Source organism: Panicum hallii, chromosome 2, assembly GCF_002211085.1.
Source record: "Panicum hallii strain FIL2 chromosome 2, PHallii_v3.1, whole genome shotgun sequence".
Lineage (NCBI taxonomy): Eukaryota > Viridiplantae > Streptophyta > Magnoliopsida > Poales > Poaceae > Panicum > Panicum hallii.
This window is the reverse complement of record NC_038043.1, coordinates 34,996,538-35,017,405: the sequence shown is the minus strand read 5'-3', so window position 1 is coordinate 35,017,405 and position 20,868 is coordinate 34,996,538. Positions and strand designations below refer to the sequence as shown.

The 20,868-nt window shown below is 47.9% G+C and overlaps 1 pseudogene; it reads left to right on the top strand.

The window, feature by feature from the left end:
• LOC112880971 overlaps positions 1 to 19,630 on the top strand; it is a 42,237-nt pseudogene extending 22,607 nt beyond the window's left edge.
• Positions 19,631 to 20,868: the final 1,238 nt, after the last annotated feature.

The following is a 20,868-nucleotide window of genomic DNA, read 5'->3' as shown; positions in this document are numbered from 1 at the left end:
AGCCCCCGAGCCTTCGCCTGGGCAACCCAACGCGCTGGAGCCAGCTGGGGGGGCAGATGTAATCATGCTTGATTCGCCACTACCCGAGCTCCAGCACACAGAACCCGAAGCCCCCGGCAATGAGCAAGTCGAGGCCACCACTGCCGTACCCGTCGACGGTGCAGGTAAAAGATCCCACTGCCTTCTGCCACAATCATTGCTATATTAACACTTGTCCTTTGCAGGGACCTCGCAGCCGTCAGCCTTGGAGGGTGCGGGTGCTTCTTGCGAGGCACTCGGGTTGCCGACCCCTGTAGGGGAAAACACCAATATACTCCAAGAGATACACCTCCCAGGGGATGATCTGAGCCGCCTGCGCCAAATGATCAAGGCGATCGACTCATTTGCTCTGGTAAATCTTGTCTAAACCGCTGGTAACTGTATGATTAAGTCGATTTTCTCTGACGCCCAGGAACATGTAGGACATGAACCAAAAATCTTCAACGAAGCTGGAAGAATCCACCAGGCGTATCGACGAGCTGATGCAGGAGCGAGCCGGCTTCGAGCAGAATATCATCGAGCTCCAAGGCCGACTCAAGGAGCAGCGGAAAACCCATCAAGGTATGTTGAATTCAATTCTCGAAGTCGTACCCGTAGTCGATAACTTCATGATCTGAAACCTGCTTATCATCGCAGAATTTAAACAGCTCTTAAATTATAAAGAAGGATTGCTTACTGATTTGAAGAACATGCTATATCGCCGCGCAGATGAAGTCGAGGGTCTGCGGAAGGTGATGGCCGACACGGAGAAGCAACTCGTCGACTGCCTCCAGCAGATCAAGACTTTGGGCGAAGAGAAAGAACAGCGCCAGAAGGAACTCGATGAGTTGAAGGCGGCAGCTCAAGAACTCGTAGAGATGGTGGATCCTCGGGAAGACAGTGCTGAAGATGAGCCACCACTACTTGATCGACTTCACGGGGCGCCACAAAAGATCCTCAACTTTGTCACCGAGGCTGCCACATCTTACGTGGGCCATGCCCTAGGCCTTGTAAAGTCCTTCTGGCCAAAGGCTCGGCTAGAAGTACTCGCGGAGGGTGCAGCTGCTGATTGTACTGATGAAAGCTTCCGCGAGTATTTGCTAGAAGTCCGGCCTGTAGCTGAAAAAATTATTGGAAACATGGTCCAGGATTGAACCATTAGTGCTTAAGACTTTTGTAATATAAGAAACCACTTTTGTTCCTTTGTAGCCTTATGTGCAGACTAAGAGCCCCATCTGCTTTGGAGCATGGGCGTGCTACCTCTGAGTGCAGCGACTCAGAGAGTAGTCGATTTAGCTCTTCGCGAGAGCTCATCGGGTGAGCTAGATAAGATCCTGCCAAAAAGGATCCACTCGGACCCAGAACGCGCAGTCTGTGGCGCGACGACTAGGATGCTCATGGCAAACAGTCGAAAACTACCCTTAGGTGTAACCACCGCAGGAGTAGCCAAACGAGTTGGATAGAACCCGAGCCAGACGGGCCTGACCAGTTTGAAAGAACACGATTAGTATCGCGACGACCCATGTGCCACTGGCAAGTAGTCGATTTTATATAAAATTTAAGCGTGGCCAAAAACTGCCACCGTTATATTCAAGAATTTACATTTCGGGTTGTGTGGCACAAAGCCGCCAAATCGACCCAGAAAAGTAAAACTTGCCATTGAAGCATACGGAATTTGGACACTAGTCTGCTTAGGGGTAAAACCGTCGCATGTGCTGAATGTTCCACGAGTTGGGTACATCCTGACCATCGGGGTGCCGAAGTTGATAAGATCCCGGTCTTGTAACCCTCTTGACAACGAACGGTCCTTCCCATCTTGAGTTAAGCTTGTGCAAACCCGACTCGTCCTGAATGCGACGAAGGACAAGGTCGCCAATGCTAAACGACCTTTCCTTAATGTTGCGATCATGATATCGCTGGATTCCCTGTAGGTAACGGGCTGACTGAACGAGAGCAGAGCAGCGAGCCTCTTCGACAAAGTCCAACTCCAGCTGTCGAGCCTCGTCCGCCTCGCCTACTTTATACATCTCAACCCTTGGGGATTTCCACATGATATCTGCTGGGAGAATCGCCTCGGAGCCGTAGACAAGAAAGAAAGGGGTCTGCCCTGTGGCTTTTGAAGGTTGAGTCCTGAGCCCCCAGATGACGTGTGGCAACTCGTAAATCCACTTCCCGCCCTTTTTGCTGTTGGCGTCATAAAGTCTCTTCTTGAGGCCGTCAATAATCAAACCATTCGCCCTCTTGACTTGCCCATTTGCCCTTGGGTGAGCCACGAAACATATTTGACCTCGTTGGATGAGTTTTCACAGAATTCCCAGAATTGGTTGGCCGTGAAATTTGAACCCAAGTCAGTGATAATAGTGTTGGGGAAGCCGAAACGATGTAAGATGTCGGAAATGAAGTCGACCACCCTGTCAGGAGTAAGCTTGGCGATCGGCTTGAACTCGATCCACTTGGTGAACTTATCGATAGCCACCAGAACATGAGTAAAACCTCCTGGCACCGTTGTGAAGGGCCCGATCATGTCGAGGCTCCAGCAAGCGAAAGGCCAGGAAGGCGGTATAGTGATGAGGGTGTGGGCCGGGACATGAGTTTGCTTACCGAAGAACTGGCAGTTCTGACATCATCGCACCAGATCTTTGGCGTCGGACACGGCGGTAGGCCACCAGAAACCGGCTCTGTATGCTTTGCCGACCAGTGACTTTGACGCGGCATGGTTACCACACACGCCCTCGTGTATCTCCCTCAATATGTCCAGACCGTCTTCTGTTGTGACGCACTTCATGAGTACTCCGGATCGTGCGCCGCGCCGATAAAGTTTGTCTTAGACTAGAACAAACCCCTTGCTCCGTCGCATGAGGCGGGCGGCGGCAGCGCTTTTGGGGTCCATCCCAGCCGGTAAGACGAGATCTCGGATGAAGTCGATGAAAGGTCCTCTCCAATCCTCACCGACCAGCAGAACCTCCCGTTCTGGCTGTACGGAGCCAGTGGCGGTGGAAACCGGCAGTGAAGGGCTGATGGATGGGCGCGTTAGCTCCTGAACGAATACCCCTGCTGGGACTTGTGCTCGGGTTGATCCCAGCTTAGATAAGGCGTCGGCGGCGACGTTGTGTTCCCGCAGCACATGATGAATTTCTAGGCCAGAAAATTTGTTTTCTAGCTTGCGTACTTCTTGTACATAGGCTTCCATGGTCTCCTTGTTGCAGTCCCACTCCTTGTTGACTTGCTGAACGACCAAGAGTGAATCGCCATATACAAGTAGTCGCTTGATCCCTAGTGATATCGCCAAACGGAGCCTGTGAAGCAACGCTTCATACTCGGCTTCATTGTTGGATACCTCCTAGAGAATTTGGAGGACGTATTTGAGTTGTTCGCCTCTTGGGGAAATGAATAAAATGCCGGCACCACCGCCGTCGAGCTTGAGAGAACCATCGAAGTACATGGTCCAATGTTCTGGTTTGTCAACTGGATTTGGAATTTGATTTTCCCTCCACTCTGCCATGAAGTCGACTAGAGCTTGGGACTTGATTGCAGTGCGTGGCTTGAAGTCGATCGACAAAGACCCAGTTCCACTGCCCATTTTGAAATACGACCCGTGGAATCTTGGTTGTGTAGGATATCCGCCAATGGGTAGTCTGTGATCACGATGATCTGGTACTCTTCAAAGTAGTGGCGTAATTTCCTTGAAGTAATTAATATGCCGTAGAGAAGCTTTTGGACCGCCGGGTAGCGCACCTTAGACTCTGAGAGTACTTCACTGACAAAGTACACGGGCCGCTGCACGCCAAAAGCATGGCCTTCCTCGGAGCGTTCGACAACAATAGCACTGCTAATAACGTGGATAGTTGCCGCAATGTAAAGTAAAAGGGTCTCACCCGGCAATGGAGCTGTGAGGATCGGGGGCGACTGTAGGTGTTGCTTGAGATCCTGCAGAGCCCGCTCGGCTTCCTCTATCCAGTGAAACTTGTCTTGGCGCTTTAAGAGTTTGAAAAAAGGTAATCCTCTCTCCCCAAGCTGGGAGATGAATCTGTTGAGAGCTGCCATGCACCCTGTAAGTTTCTGTACATCTTTGATTGTGGCTGGTGCCTCCAAATCAGTGATGGAGGCAATCTTTTCAGGGTTGGCCTTGATGCCCCTGTTACTGACTATGAACTCGAGTAATTTGCCTAACGGAACACCAAAAACGCACTTGGTCAGATTAAGCTTCCATCGGTACTTCCTTAGGCTGGCAAAGGTTTCCTCCAGATCCGTGATGAGGCCCTCGGGACTTCGGGTTTTCACGACCACGTCGTCCATGTAGGCCTCCATGTTCCGGTGTAACTGATCAGCAAAGCACATCTGAATTGCCCGCTGATAGGTGGCGCCAGCGTTTTTCAACCCGAAGGACATCATCTTGTAGGCATAAGTCCCGAACGGGGTGATGAACGCGGTCTTGATCTGGTCTTCTTCCTTGAGAGCGATCTGGTGGTAGCCTGAATAACAATCAAGGAAACATAACAATACGCAACCTGCAGTTGAGTCGACTACCTGATCGATGCGAGGGAGCCCAAAGTGATCCTTTGGGCAATGCTTGTTGAGATCGGTATAGTCGACACACATTCTCCATTCTTTGTTCTTTTTTAATACAAGGATGGGGTTAGCTACCCACTCTGGGTGGATTACTTCTTTAATGAATCTAGCCGCGAGGAGTTTAGCTATTTCCCATTTGATAGCCTCCCGTTTATCGGGGGCAAAACGACGAAGTCGTTGTTTCTTTGGTACAGCCTGTGGGTACACATTAAGACTATGCTCGATCAGCTCCTTGGGCACCCCTGGCATATCCGATGGCTTCCATGCGAATATGTCTCGGTTAGCCCGCAGGAAACTGACGAGCGCGAGTTCCTATTTGTCACCCAAGCCCGCGCCGATGATGGCTGTCTTGGATGAATCGCCTTCTTGGAGCTGGATCGTCTTGAGAGCCATCTCGCCCGTCGACTTGACGCCCGATTGGCTCGCCTTCTTCGTCGGGATGTCCAGCTCGGCTTGAGAGAGTTGCTGTGCGGTAGCGAGTACTTCGGCAGAAGCATCCGGCACGCGGGAAGTCGATGCGTACTGGATGGCCTCTTGGTTACAATCATAGGACTTCTTCAAGTCGCCTCGGAGCGTGAGCACACCGTTACGTCCTGGCATCTTGAGAAGCAAGTAGACATAATGTGGCACCGCCATGAACTTGGCGAGCGCCAGCCTCCCCAGTATGGCGTGGTAGGAAGATTCGAAGTTGGCCACCTCGAACTTGATGAACTCGGTACGGTAGTTCTCCCTCGTCCCGAAAGTGACTGGAAGAACGACTGTTCCAAGCGGATGCGCGGCATTGCCAGGAACAATACCGTAAAAAGGAGCTTTGCTCGGAGTAAGCTTGTTGGTGAGGTCCAGACCCATCTTCTTTAGTGTACTGGCGAAAATAAGATTGAGTCCGCTCCCACCGTCGATAAGAACCCGAGTAAGCTTGACTTCTACGACCACGGGATCCAGCACCAGTGGGAACTTCCCAGGCTCGGAAAAGCTGGTCGATTGATCATCACGGGAAAACGATATGGGGACCTCCGACCATCGGAGTGGTCGTGGTACCATCGGTTCAACTGATAGGATCTCTCGTAGTAGCAACTTCTGTTCCCGCTTGGAGCAAAAATCTTTGTCACCGCCGAAGATGACATTGACGGTCTTGGAGGCATCCTGGAACTTAGGCGTCTCAGATTTGTCTTCCTGTTCCTCGTCTTCAGGCTCTTTGCCCGTCGACTTGTTCTTCTTGCCGTTCCCAGGAGAGCCGAAGGTGCGCTTGAGCTGAAAGCAGTCGATTGCTGCGTGTTTGGAGTTGACACACCATGGGCACTTCTTCTGCAGGAGTTTTTCAAACTGCTCCTGCGTGGTCGACTTCTTGCCCCGCGAAGGACGTTCCACAGCCGCGACGAGATCGTCTGGCTTGCATTTTCGGGAAGAACCCAAAAAGTCCCGCTGGCCTTTGTCAGCCCGGTTATCGTTGTTGCGCTTCTGGTTGAGGTCGGTACGTCTTGGAAACCTCTCGCGCATCTTTTCTTCTTGTTCAGACCAGTCGTGCATCATGTCGCGTAGACCTGCAACCGTCTTCGGCCTGTTACGCCCAAAATCACGATATATACCTGGGTCAGTGAGGCTGTTGTAGAAGCAGTCGATAATGTCCTCTTCCGAGATGTTGGCGATGGTGGCCCGCACATCGAAGAAACGGCAGGTGTAGGATCGGAGGAGTTCATTGCGCTCTTGCTTGCACTGGGCGAGGTCGTGCCGGGTTCCTGCTCGAGATATCGCCCCCTGGAAGTTGTCGATGAAGACCTTCTTAAGGCCCTCCCAGGAGTCGATGGAGTCGTTGGGGAGACTTTCCAGCCAAGTCAACGGTGCAGGCTCCAAAGCCATCGGAAAGTAGACGACTTTGGTAGTGTTGGAGCCGCCAGCCACCTCAATGGCAGTGGAGTAACAGCGGAGCCATTGTTGGGGGGCCTGCTTGCCGTCGTACTTGGTAATGCCGATTGGCTTAAAACCCTCCAGGTACTTGTAGTTGTTGAATCTCGCAGTGAACGCAGGGAAACGATCGCTGCAGTCAGCATCGTCTCGCTCGACTACCTCGCGCTCCCGTTGCCTCGAGTCGAGGACTGAGCGGGCATCGCGCCCCTCATTGATCTTCTGGCGAAGATCAGGTTGGTGACGTGGTGGGTTGGGCTGCCTCGGTTTGTTAGCCGGAGGTGGCTGTCGCCTCCCACCGGTGAGCTGGCTTCCACCCACGCCCTCATTGTTGTTGCTGTGTTGGGGTCGCGGACGATGACCCGTTGTTTGACTTGGGGCCTGGCTTCAGCTGTCTCCGACGTGCTCGTCCCTGACGAGCGATGCCGGAGCCTGCTGGTCCAACTGAACCCACGCCCGTTGGGCGTAGATGAGTGCTTGTCGGACGTTGGGGTCGTTGTTTCGCTCAAGTAGCGCTGTTGCCCGAGCAATGTTGGCCACAGGAGTCCTAAAGCCACGTTCATCTGCCGCGGCGAATTCGGCGTCGAGTTCGTGCTGTGCAGAACGTATACGCTCGTTGGCGCGCCTTCTGCGAACCGCACGAGCTCTGTTCCTTGCACGCCGCGCGTCGCGCTCGGCGTCGTTCTCGTTCTCAGCTTCTGCGGTGTCTTCATCTTCTGATATGCCATCAAGTGCGCCGATGGGGATAAGGGCATCATCGTCCCCTTCTTCCGCCATCAGGACTTGGCGAGTTGCGAGTTCTTCAGGGGGGCTTCGACTAGCTCAGTCGAGCCCTCGGATATAGCAGCCAACGCCCTGCCCTCCTGAAAAGGCAAAGGCTCAAGATGGGCTACCAATCGGTCTTCATGTCCGAGTAAATCGGACAGGTTCATCTCCCTCCAATGAACAATTCGTCCTTCGGAGGTGGTGGTGATCATCAGCCCATAAGCGGCCAGGTGACCCGCAGCCTCCCGACATGCGGTGGCCCCGGAACCTCCAGCCTGGAGCAAAGAGTCCAAGTCCTTTTCCAACATGGAAAAAGGAACAGTAGAGATGGACGCTGCCTCGGTTTCCCTGGCAGAGTCAGAAAACGGCAACTCGTCGAGATTATCGACGAAGTCATCGAGCCTTGCGGCAAGTGTTTTTGGCTTGAGGGTGTCGTCGACGGTGTGCCGACGGAAGCCGCCTGCGCCGTTAGCAACGCAAACCCACGAGCCAAAAACAAAGGTTGTGCCCTCAGGGAGCACGGGACTGGGGAACTTGAAAACTGCCATCGAGTTCTCCAGCGGATCTCTGATGCGCACCCCTACCTGGCGCGCCAGCTGTCGGGTTTTATCCGGCTGCCCACCGAGGGGTATCCCCAAGGTGGTAGGTTTTGGGTTGGGATGCGTCGAGATCAGGAACTCGAAGGTACAGACAACACAAGATTTAGACAGGTTCAGACCGCAATATGCGTAATGACCTATGTCCTGTATGATGGTTTGTATTGCCTTAGTGTTGATCTGGTGATCTTGTTTTTGAGGGGATCCCTGCCCGCCCTTATATATCCGGTAGGACAGGGTTACATGAATCCTAGCCTGATACTAGCTTAGGAATCGTACTCAAGTACAACTCGAGTTGTTTCCTTCTATATCGACTAGTTCTACTCCGCATGCGGGTAGAATACAACATAAACAAGGTACAGGACACGTCCTATCCCCTAGCCCAATACGGACTCTTTGATGTACACAGCCCCGTGGCCCCGGGTCTGACAGTAAGGCCCGCCAACAGGACCGTTTCCAAAAACCGAGGAACTTCAGCTACACTACACCGAAATCTTAGGCCCCAATGCAGTATAGGACTCAGTCTCAAGTGACAGAACCACGGGCCCCTAACACACAGCCTAGGAGCCAGAGTACCATGAGGGCCCCGCAGAGCAATGCAAGCCTGGTCGCCTCCGACAACAATAATGTTAAGGCCTGTTTCAACTGCCGTGAGACAGGGCATTTCATTTCCAATTGTCCTTATGCCAAGAATAAGCCGGCTACATCAGCCTTCTCCAACACGGTGAATGGACCCAGACCAGCCCTGACCGGTGCCAACCAAGTGCCCATCCGCAACAACGACAACAGTCAGCAGATGAAGCAGCCCCAGCAATCATTTGGATGAGCCCGCGTCAATCACATCGACGTGCAGGAGGCCCAAGGAGCTCAGGGCGTAGTGCTCGGTGAGTACCTGGTCAACTCAGCTCTGGCAACGGTATTATTTGATTCTGGAGCATCGCACTCGTTCATATCCTCAAGTTTTGTGGAACAACACAGAATACCTACAGTACTACTAAAAACACCCTTCTTAACCCGGACGCCTGGAGGCGACATCAAATATCAACTAGGTTGTCTACGGGTAAGGATCAATTTAAGTGGGGTAGAATTTCTAGCAGACTTGGTAGTACTTAAGGCTAGAGGAATAGACGTGATCCTTGGAATGGATTGGTTAAGCCAACACAATGGCCTCATCGGCTGTACTGACAGAGTGGTACGCCTAACAAACCCCGAAGGAGTACAAGTAATCTGCCATACCCGGGAAAGTGAGTTTAACCCAATGATGTTTAGCATGGAAGCCAAGCCCTTAGAAGGAGTTCCGGTAGTAAACGAATACCCAGATGTCTTCCCCGAAGAACTTCCCGGTATGCCACCGGACAGGGATATAGAGTTCGTCATCGATCTTATCCCTGGAACCTCCCCTATAGCCAAGAGACCCTATAGGATGGCAGCCTCTGAGTTGACGGAATTAAAGAAGCAACTAGAAGAACTGCAATGAATTGGCTTCATCAGACCAAGCTCGTCGCCCTGGGGAGCCCCAGTTCTGTTTATCAAGAAGAAAGATGGGAGTATGAGGTTGTGTGTAGATTACCGAGCACTGAACGAGGTTACCATTAAGAATAAGTACCCCCTCCCCAGGATTGATGACCTTTTCGATCAACTAAAAGGAGCCAAGTACTTTTCCAAGATCGATCTAAGGTCAGGATATTTTCAGCTCAAGATTAGAGAAAGTGACATCCCTAAGACAGCTTTTGTCACCCGTTACGGGCAGTTTGAGTTCACCGTAATGTCCTTCGGACTAACCAATGCCCCTGCCTATTTTATGAACCTCATGAATAAAGTATTTATGGACGAGCTGGAAAGTTTGTTGTAGTCTTTATCGACGACATACTTATCTACTCCAAGAGTATTCAGGAACATGAGCAACATCTGCGGGTGGTATTGGAAAAGCTGAGAATACATAAGCTATATGCCAAGTTTAGCAAGTGTGAATTCTGGCTGGAGAGAGTAGCTTTCCTTGGTCACATTCTGACCGCGGAAGGCGTAGCAGTGGACCCAGAGAAGGTCGAAGCCGTTTCCAACTGGCAGCGACCGACTAATGTTAGTGAAATCAGAAGTTTTCTTGGATTAGCTGGGTACTATCGGAGATTTATTGAGTGATTCTCCAAGATAGCCTGACCCATGATGGAACTTCTTAGGAAGGAAAAGAAGTTTGCCTGGACGGAATCTTGTGAAAGAAGTTTTCAAGAATTGAAGCAAAGGTTGACAACCGCCCCAGTGCTGACCCTGCCGGACATTCATCGGGATTTTGTCATTTATTGTGACGCTTCCCGACAAGGATTAGGGTGTGTGCTGATGCAAGACGGGAAAGTCGTTGCATATGCCTCCCGCCAACTCAGGACTCATGAGCAGAACTAACCGACCCATGATTTGGAATTTGCAGCCGTAATGCATGCCCTTAAGATTTGGAGACATTACTTGATTGGAAATAAGTGTGAGATTTACACCAACCATAAGAGTCTGAAGTATATCTTCACCCAGACGGATTTAAACTTAAGGCAAAGAAGATGGTTGGAGTTGGTTAAGGACTACAATTTGGAAATCCATTATCACCCCGGAAAAGCGAACGTGGTAGCCGATGCCTTAAGTCGGAAATCCTATGGACCCAAAGATGACCATCTGCGCGAGGAAATGGCACGATTAAATGTGCACATTGTTCCTCGAGGTTCCAGCCATGTGCTGAACATCCAATCAGCACTAGAGGATAGAATTAGAGAGGCTCAAAGCTCGGATCAGGAGTTAATAAAGATCTGCAAACAAACTGGAGAAAATAAAGCACCGGGCTTCAGAGTGGACGATAAGGGAACGTTATGGTACGAGAATAGGATTTGTGTACCCCAGAATGGAGACTTCCGGCGGATAATCATGGACGAAGCCCATAACTCGGTCTACTCCATCCACCCAGGATCCACCAAAATGTATATGGACATAAGGCAAAAATATTGGTGGAATGGGATGAAGGCGGATATTGCACGATTTGTGGCTCATTGTGATACTTGTCAAAGGATCAAGGCCGAACATCAAAAGCCAGCAGGATTATTGCAACCCCTACCCATCCCGGTTTGGAAATGGGATGAGATAGGAATGGACTTTGTAGTGGGTCTACCTAAAACACAGAAGGGACACGATTCCATATGGGTAATAGTGGACTGACTCACTAAATCGGCTCATTTCATACCCGTACGAACTAATTATGATGGAGAAAAGCTGGCGAAGCTTTATATGGAAAACATAGTAAAGTTACATGGAGTGCCTAGCAGAATTGTCTCAGATAGAGGAACCCAATTCACCTCTAGGTTTTGGAAAAGCTTGCACCAAGCCATGGGCACCAAGCTAGATTTCAGCTCCACATACCACCCACAGAAGGATGGTCAAACCGAAAGGGTAAATCAGATTATGGAAGATATGCTGAGAGCATGCGTCCTGACCTATGGAAAGGATTGGGAGCAGAGTCTGCCTTATGCAGAATTCTCGTACAACAATAGTTACCAAGCCAGCTTGGGCATGTCAGCATTCGAAGCCCTCTATGGAAGGAAGTGCAAGACTCCCCTAATGTGGTCGGAGGTTGGAGAACGTGCCCTAGTTGGACCCGCACTCATAAAAGAAGCAGAAGAAAAAGTAGCGGAGATCCGCGAGAAATTGAAAGCAGCTCAGTCCCGACAGAAGAGCTACGCAGACAAGAAGAGGCGGGAAATAAGTTTCAAACCAGGAGATTTTGTTTATCTCAAAGTCTCACCCATTCGAGGAATGCGAAGATTCCAGGTACAAGGAAAGTTGGCCCCTCGATACATTGGACCGTATCGAGTTCTGAAGAAAGTCAGAGCAGTGGCATACCGACTAGAGTTACCAGAAGAAATGTCGGATGTACACCTAGTGTTTCATGTTTCGCAATTAAGAAGGTATTTGAGAGTACCCGAGGAAAAACACGTGCCAGTGGAAACAATAGATCTACAGCCGGATCCGCGATACCAGGAAGTACCGGTCAAAATTTTGGACACTGTCACTAGGAGGACAAGAAACTCCGAAGTACGGATATGCAGGGTTCAATGGAGCAGACACGGAGTAGAGGAAGCAACTTGGGAACGCGAGGAGGCTCTAAAGAAGGAGTTTCCCCATCTATTTAGGAACCAGTCGAATCTCGAGGACGAGATTCATTTTAAGTGGGGTAGGTTTGTGACGCCCTGAAAATTTACCAAATTAAATTACGCGCTAAGATATTTTTGTTCAAAACCTTTTCGTCGTCAAAGCTAGTTCAACCCTAAACCCTGACCCTCTCCCGGATTTGCCGCCATTCTGACGCCCGACTCCAGCTGTCTGCCCGCCCCCCCCTGTTGCAATATCAGTGCCCTCTTTTCCCTCGTTGCGTCCCATCCCGCACCGCTCGGCGGTCTGTTGACCACGCGCGACCGCCTTTCCGCGATCAGTGTCGACGCGATTTCCCCCTTTTTCCTCCTCGCGCAGCGTGCGAATATCGCGCGCGCGTGGCCGACCAGCCGCGGTCGCCGCCGCGAATATCGCCGGCGCGCGTCACCCCTTTTTTTTCTTCTTTCTCCCTTTCCCTTTTTCCTTCCACCATTTCTTCTTCCCATTTTTCCTTTCTCCTCCTCTTTTCTATTTTCCTCCAATTTTCTTTTTCCTCTTCTTTTCCTTTTCCCTCCCTTTTCTTTCTTCCCTTTTTCCTTTTCCTTTCTGTCTTTCTTCTTTCCCCCTCCTCCCTTCTCTCTCTCCTTCCTTCCCCCCTTGCCGCGCACCCGAGCGCCGCCCTGGCCGTGCGCCTGCTCTGCCCACGCCGCGCGCGAATCCCTGCCCCGGTACGCCCCCAGGCACGCGCAACGCGTGACCGCGCGCCACGCCGTGCCCCTGGCCCGCGCCTCGCCACGCCGTGCGCGCACGCGCGTGCCCTCCCCCGCGCGCGGCCGCGCCGCCCGTCGCCTGCCGCACCGCCCGCCGCTGTTTCCCCTGCCGCACCCCACGCGCGCTCGCCACTGTGGCCGCACAGCCCCTCCCCCACGTGCGACACCTCGGCGCCCTCACCACACCACGACGGCCGCGAGCGGCCAAACGCCATTAATGGCGCCCGCCGAGCTCGATGACCGGCCACCGCACGGCCCCCGCCTCTCCACCGCCTCGTGCGCCTATAAAAGGGGCCGAGGAGCACCCCCGGCGCCCCCACAACCTACAACGCCACCTAGCCCCTCGCCTCCCCAAGCCCTGGCGCCGCCTCGCCGAGCCACCAAAGCCGCCGCCGCCGCTCCCGTCGTCCGGCCTCCTCACGCCGCCCCGGCCCGAGGTGAGGCCGGGTATCAAACCCCCTCCTCTTCCCCTCCCTTTTTCCCCCATCCCGGGCCACCATCGAGCCCTGGGCCGCCGGGGATGGCCGGCGCAGGAGCTTCCTTTCCCCCTCCTCTGTTTCCCATGGGGAGAGGAGGAAGAAGGGGCATTTTGCCCAAAGCCCCCCCTTCCCTGTATTTCCTACAAACCCCCCCTATGCGTCACCTTGCATAAAAGCCCTCCACCTTTATTGAATTCAAGGAACTAGCCCCCACCACGTGAACTTAATATCAAATAAACCCCTACCTCTTTCTAATATGCCCCAAATATTTCTAGAAATTATAACCAAGTCCTTTCTATTTCATAACTGTTTACAAATGAGCCCCTGGACCCCTACTTAACCCTCGAACCCTCTTTAACTCGTCATTTTATGCGGTGGCTCCGTCTCCTGGCAGCCCGTTGCCACTGCCGGAGGAGGCCGCTAGGCGACGGTGAGGCATGTGATTATGTTATTAACATTCCATTTGTGATTTGGTTCATACGATGGGCCACGAGGGTAGGTTCTGGAACTAGTATCTGAAGATGTTTTTTGTCCGGCCCTCTCGGGTTTAGCCAATCTGATTGCTTTGCTATAGAATTTTAATCTTATTCTCTTGGTTGGTTCAAGGGAGGAAGAGGTGACCCAATAAGATTAGAAGGAGCGGCCGAGAAGCGAGGGAGGAGGACGAAGACAGAAACAAAAAGAGAAGGAGAAGCACGGCAACACTGCAATTGGAACGAAGGTGAGTGAAATTTCTGAGTTCTTCAATTTTGTTAATATAATTTGGTAATCTAAGATACTGTAGGTTAACGAATTCTGCTAGCTCTGCATGCACTATATTATGTTAAATAAATCTTTGCTAGGTTTTGATTTTCTATGTTTTTGTGTTGACAGAGAGGGATTCAGAGGAGAGTTATTTCAAAGAGAAGGACAAGAGCAAGAGAAAATTGATGCAGTAAGTTCATTATAGTGATATATTCTATTTTCTTGGACGTTACTAAGTAAATGGTTTACTTGGGATTGGTTTTGAGTCCACAATGAATATTGATATAAAATAGAACCAAATTAAGGAAGAACGCTGGTTTACCTTATAAGTACAAGCGTAGATATTGGACATCACCGAATAAATAGTTTACTTGGGATTGTTTTGAGTCTGGTAGTGGACATTAATCTGAAATAGAATCAAATTAATGAAGAGTGCTGGTTTACCAAACAAGCACAAGCATAGAACCAACCTTGGAGCAAGTATATCTCCTATATTACAAGGTAATATCAGTTGCTCATTTAGGAGCAGGCAAGCAGCTATGTTTCTGTTTTCTTTCTCTTCTCTGAGGGTTCTGTTCCAAGTTCCAACCATTTATTCCAGTTAAACGTCTTATTGGATGGCTATTTTGCTTAGTACTCCCAACTCGAAAATTGAGGTCTCTCATGGTATAATTATTTCATTTTCTTCATTCCTCCTTTGGAATCTGTGGTGAAAATGGATAGACAAGATAAATAGAGGACAACAGAAAGTATTACAAAGAAAATATCTTTATCATGGATAGTCTTTCTGAACTCAAAATCTATCCTTATTGCTTGGCAATGGGATGATCGGGCTCTTACCATCTAAGTCATCTTCTGCAAGTTGCAAAATGTATGGTGCGTAGTTTGAGGTTGCCATAACATATGAGAATCAGTTTGTTGGAAAATCTCTACTGTACAATTCCGTGTAGAGATAGATAGAGAAATGACTATCAGTTTGATAGCAAAGTTACCGTCTAAAAGCAGTTGAGCACTCTCGATAGGCATTTGGCATCGGATACTTACAAAAAAGCACTAAGATCTGTGAACTTATAAGCCCATACCATACATATTCTTGGTTCTTGACATCGCTTGCAGCTAAAGGTCAGCCAATGGTACTCAAACACATGACCAGTTTAAAAAGCTAGATACATTTTCTTAGTCATACCACAGGAGAAGTAAAAAACTCACATGACAACACGATATGCCAATGTAAATACCCATCTTGGAGTAGCTGAGTTTATCGCTTGCAGATACAGTTAGGTGCTTTGCATCATCAATATCTGAAATGTAAATGATAGAACCTACGGGCCAGAGAAAATAGGGAAGAAAATATTCTGAATGCTTTTAAACTCTTCAAAACCTAAAATACTATTTTGCTAACTACTGATCTTGTGCAGAGCCACTTTTGATAATTTATACCATCATGTTGAATTGAATCCTGTCTTGTATGATCACACATTCACTACAACAAATCCATTGCATTATATGTAACTATTAGATGTGCCACCATTTAGTAGGATAACATTTTGCGCCATACTAGTATGCTCAATACCAAATATAGTCGTTGTACTATAGTCTATAGAACTCACCTCTTAGCTTTTGTGGCACCTTTTTTTGTTGCCACAAAGGATGTGATATGCTTGGTGCCATCGCATCCATGTTGCTTTGATTCTATGATCAACATCTTCTTCATCATCAATTACTGAGGGCAATGTGGAATTTTAACCTGCAAATTTATGGGGAATTCACATATTAGGGGATATAGATGGGGAAGTTCTATTCTTGTTCCACATCCCAGCTAGCAGTTGTAGCCCTGATATACACATGCACACTCCCACAAGAACCCAATTTGTGCTCTACTTGCTTCATGGTTTTATGGCATTCTTTTTACAATAATACATTTTATACTTTGAAATGGATTGTTTTTATACTACTCGGTGTTTGTTTTAGCTTCTGCTTTAGCATTCTGCCCACAAAATCTGAAACAGAAACAAATCAGCCTATTCTAGTAGTCAATTCTCAGAACCTTAGTTTACCTCTGCAACTAGAACCACAATCTGGTATGGTGGTGCTCTCTGCTCTGTGATTGAGGATGATAAGGTTGCTACCTAATGCTCTCCACATCAAATCCAATCCAAAAGGTAGGAAAACAGGTGGCAGGAGCTTTAAAGAATTACCTTCTCCAAAGCCACAGACTAGAATCATTTGCCAATATGTGGCCGCAAACCGGACAGGATACAATCATACAACTCCTGTGGCCACTGGCACGAGGTGCCATGACGTGAGGAATTTGGCAGAGGATGAAGATGAACAGGAAGAGTAGTTATAGATCATTTTCATACCTTGCTTGTTCTGGTCTTTGCAATTTAAAGACTTCATTTGGTGCTCACTACCTAGGTCTGTGAGAAACATGGCCCTATTAGATCATGATTGTGATTTTGGTGATTGTGTGACAACATAGTCAATGGGACTAATGAGTTTGTGAGCTCAAGTTTGTAAGATTTCTAGGTCATATGGATGGAGTCCAATCCATATACAAGATGGTCCAAATCGATGTTAAGATGTTCAAGTTGTAGTGAAAATGCAGAGAATATTTTAGGGGTGTCCAAATGACAGCCGAGATGATTTGGACAAGGTTCATCATAATTACATGAGTCGGTTAAACTGATGGCATGAACTTATAACGGGTCGGTGCTTTGGTGAGTTGATATGGCGATCAAGTGAATAAACCACAGTAGCACCGGTTGAACCGACGCTATAAGAAGGGATGTGTCCGTGCAATGAGGAGAAGGCATGGCGATCAAGTGGAGAAGTGCTAGAGGCACCGGTTGAACAATGCTATGGTACAGAGTGTCGATGCAATGGTCGTTTAGTTTGCCCAAGAGGTTTTGGAGCTGAAGGGATAAGAAGGTCTTCAGCACCTATTGAACCGACGGTGCATCGGTGCATGCGTCAGTGCAATGACGCAAGCAAAAGCAGGCGTGGCAGATAAGAGAGCAACGGCTAGTATGCAAGTTCAGAGTGACCGGTTAAACCGACGGCTATGACCGGTTTAACCGACGCTTTAAGCTTTTTGGTAGAAAAACAAGTAACGGCTAGGAGTGGATCTCTAGCCTATATAAGGCCTCACCCCGGGTCATTTGAGGTTTTTACACTAGTTGAACCCTAGTTGCACATCTAGATAATATATTTTAGCATATGTTTTGTGCTAACTAGCTTGAGCTATAGATTAAAGTTTTAGAATTGCCTAATTCACCCCCTCCTCCTTTTAGGCTACAAGCACCGATTTCTTTCACGGTCCCACTCCCACAATTGTTGGACTCAGTTGTCAGTCAAAGCAGTGCCCTCCTCCATCACTGGTGTTACATACAATTGAGAAACCAATAGTTATTCTGGTAGTGCTCAGCAAAAGATATCTTGGTGTCATTGGAACAGTAGACTACCAAATTTTTTTGCCTATGCTCTTTATGATTATACAATTATTACTGATGCAATTTCTCTGGGCAGGTGGCTCTTCAACGACCTCCTCAATATGCTTGTGGATGTCTTTTCATTCTGTCGGAGGTCCTTAAGACAAAGTCGCCATTATGGTATGTCATCAGTTGTTAATCAAAACATGCCATTATGTTTCAGGATGATATAATTTTAATTTAAATCTTCAGGGCGATTGTGCTCCAGAACAAATCTGTTGATGATGGTGATGAGCATTTTGAAGATATTGTAGAGTCCTAAGGACTCTTCTGTTGCCTCGGCAGTGCTAGATAAATATAGTGACAAATTAGCTTCTCATGAGAAATGCAACATTGATGCCGCTGATGGTTCCGATAGTGTAAAATAAATGGAATTGATAGAAAGGGATGAAAATGGTGAAAACAATGCATCAGCTGAGGCGTCGAGACTGCATGAATTATATGATCCACGACACAGAGAGCCTTCTTACTGGTATTGTCTATTTAATCTCATTTATTTTGTATGGTTCATATTAGTTCTTTGCTATATATGTTGAGGCTTGAAATATGTTTATTTGTTACTCACATATGCCCCTGAAAATATATGGGTAATATTGGTTTCCGTTATTGGTTGAATTGGATGGATGTTTTTCTATTCTTTGAATTTTGTCTGTTTGTTAGTGTATGCTGTTGTTTTTCTTCATGTTCTTTACAACTGCAAAGAGTTAGTTGATCATATGTACCTTTTGCTTTGTCAGCAATGCAGATTGTGTCAGTTGGTGGGAGCTAACGGTATTGGCTTCACATGTGCACCCTTCAGTTTCTACTATGGCCAGAACATTGCTATCTAGCAACAATATTGTTTAGTGGTGATCCACTGACAGACCTACCACTTCCTGCCTTCCTTGAGAAATTCATGGAAAAGAAACCAAAAGGTTACCGCATCGCTGAAGGAAGATGGCATGGTGGATCACAAATTGCCCCAGCTAAAAAGGTTAGCCTTTGTTACTTGGATTGACTTCGTTTACTCTGAATGTTTTGTCTGTGTTGTTCCTTCAATATTGAAACTAGGTCCGAATTTGTAGATGACCCGTCTAGTATTCCCTCCAGTAACATTTGACACTTTGGAAAAGATATGCTCAAACTTATGAAACTTTGGCTTAAAATATCAAGTTTCAAATGTTGAAAATATATCTGTAATCTGTAGATTTTTCTTAACAAATAATTTCATATTTTCATGTGTGTGTATTGGATCTATAAATATATTCTAGTAGAAAATAGCGGTCAAAGTTTCATCAGGGACCATTTCATTTGCAAAATTTCAAGGAAGTATCCCTTACCCTCCTGATATTGTCCAAAAGAAAGAGCAGTCATGTGTCCACAGTACGACATAACAATAATGCATTAGGTACAATCTGTTTCTTCAACTGGGTGCTAGGCATGTATCTGATCACTGCCTTTTTGTATAAATGCCGAACACTTTTTTGAACCATTGCTGACCTATGTCTTTTCCTGCAGCTTGACATGAATCATCGTCTCATCGGAGAAGATTCTAGAATTGGCAGAGAATGAAGTACCTCCTAAAGATATTGTTTTCCACCGTTTCTATATGAACAAGTCTGGTCCTATTAAGCCTAAGGCAAAGAAGAAGGGTTCAGTTCTTGATGAAGATATTGGGGAGCTATTAGCTGATAACGCAGATGATGCTAGTGACGAGAGTGGAGATGAGATGCAGGATCTGGGAGATGGGTTGGCAGAGGATGGAGAATATGACTATAACGACCTTGACTCTAATGCATTTGATGAGAAAAAGGATTTACTTAGAGATGACAGTGATGTTGAGTTGGATGACATTTCAGATAGTGCTTCTATGGATGGTGGCTCAGAAAACGATGATGATGACATTGCTAGTTTTACGAGTATTGGATGCTGAAGCCTTTGAGGATGTGGGTGATTTAGATGGCAACTCTAGTGACGAGGAGATGGTTGATGCTGATAATGATAGTAGCTCCTATGCAAAGAAAAAGGTGGCACTGCAGAAGCGGAAAAATGGTGGAAAGAGTGGTCGATCTCCATTTGCAAGCCTGGACGACTATGAGCATCTGATGGCTGGGGACGCAGATGAGACAGCCTTGAAGCGGAAACGAAAGGCAACAGGGAGAGCTGGTGGCAAGAAGAAACTTAAGTCCAGATAGAAAAACAAGAGGTCGAGGAGTTCAAAATGAAACACCTTTTAACTTATTGGAAATGTTCACCACAGTGGTGCTCATTGCATTTTTGTAGTTCCGAAAGTTACAAGGTTGAGTAATGGTAATGTTAAGCTGAGAAGGTACTAAAATTGGTTTATACACATGCTCTCTTCAATTTCATGCTCTTGTCATCTCACGCATTTATACAGGCGAGCTAAGCACAGCACAATCCTAGAACGAACCAAATACCGGGGCGTTCCTTATAAAAAAAAGAAAAGAAAAAAGAAACGGGGCGTTGCATGGAAAACATGGACCTTTACCTATCGAATCTGTAAATGTAATGCTAAAGATCAACCGAACATCCCTACAGCTGCTATGTTATACGATAACCTCACGTATAAGCACTTGAATTATCTGCTTCTCTCTTCCTACTAGCTAATCAATGATCTGATCAAAACGTACTGATTGAAGAATTGGTGAAGTTGCATGACTTAATAAGATACTCTCTCCATCTTGATATATAAATCATAACCACTTTCTACTCAAGTTCCATAATATACGCCGCGCCTCTATATACATGTACATCGATGCAGTAATACTAATGTTGATATAGAGAATTAAATATATTCCTTGGTTTTTAAACCAGAGGTGGTTACACCTATACTAGGACGGAGGGAGTAGCCCGCGTCAATCACATCGACGCGCAGGAGGCCCAAGGAGCTCAGGGCGTAGTGCTCGGTGAGTACCTGGTCAACTCAGCTCTGGCAACGGTATTATTTGATTCTGGAGCATCGCACTCGTTCATATCCTCAAGTTTTGTGGAACAACACAGAATACCTACAGTACTACTAAAAACACCCTTCTTAACCCGGACGCCTGGAGGCGACATCAAATATCAACTAGGTTGTCCACGGGTAAGGATCAATTTAAGTGGGGTAGAATTTCTAGCAGACTTGGTAGTACTTAAGGCTAGAGGAATAGACGTGATCCTTGGAATGGATTGGTTAAGCCAACACAATGGCCTCATCGGCTGTACTAACAGAGTGGTACGCCTAACAAACCCCGAAGGAGTACAAGTAATCTGCCATACCCGGGAAAGTGAGTTTAACCCAATGATGTTTAGCATGGAAGCCAAGCCCTTAGAAGGAGTTCCGGTAGTAAACGAATACCCAGATGTCTTCCCCGAAGAACTTCCCGGTATGCCACCGGACAGGGATATAGAGTTCGTCATCGATCTTATCCCT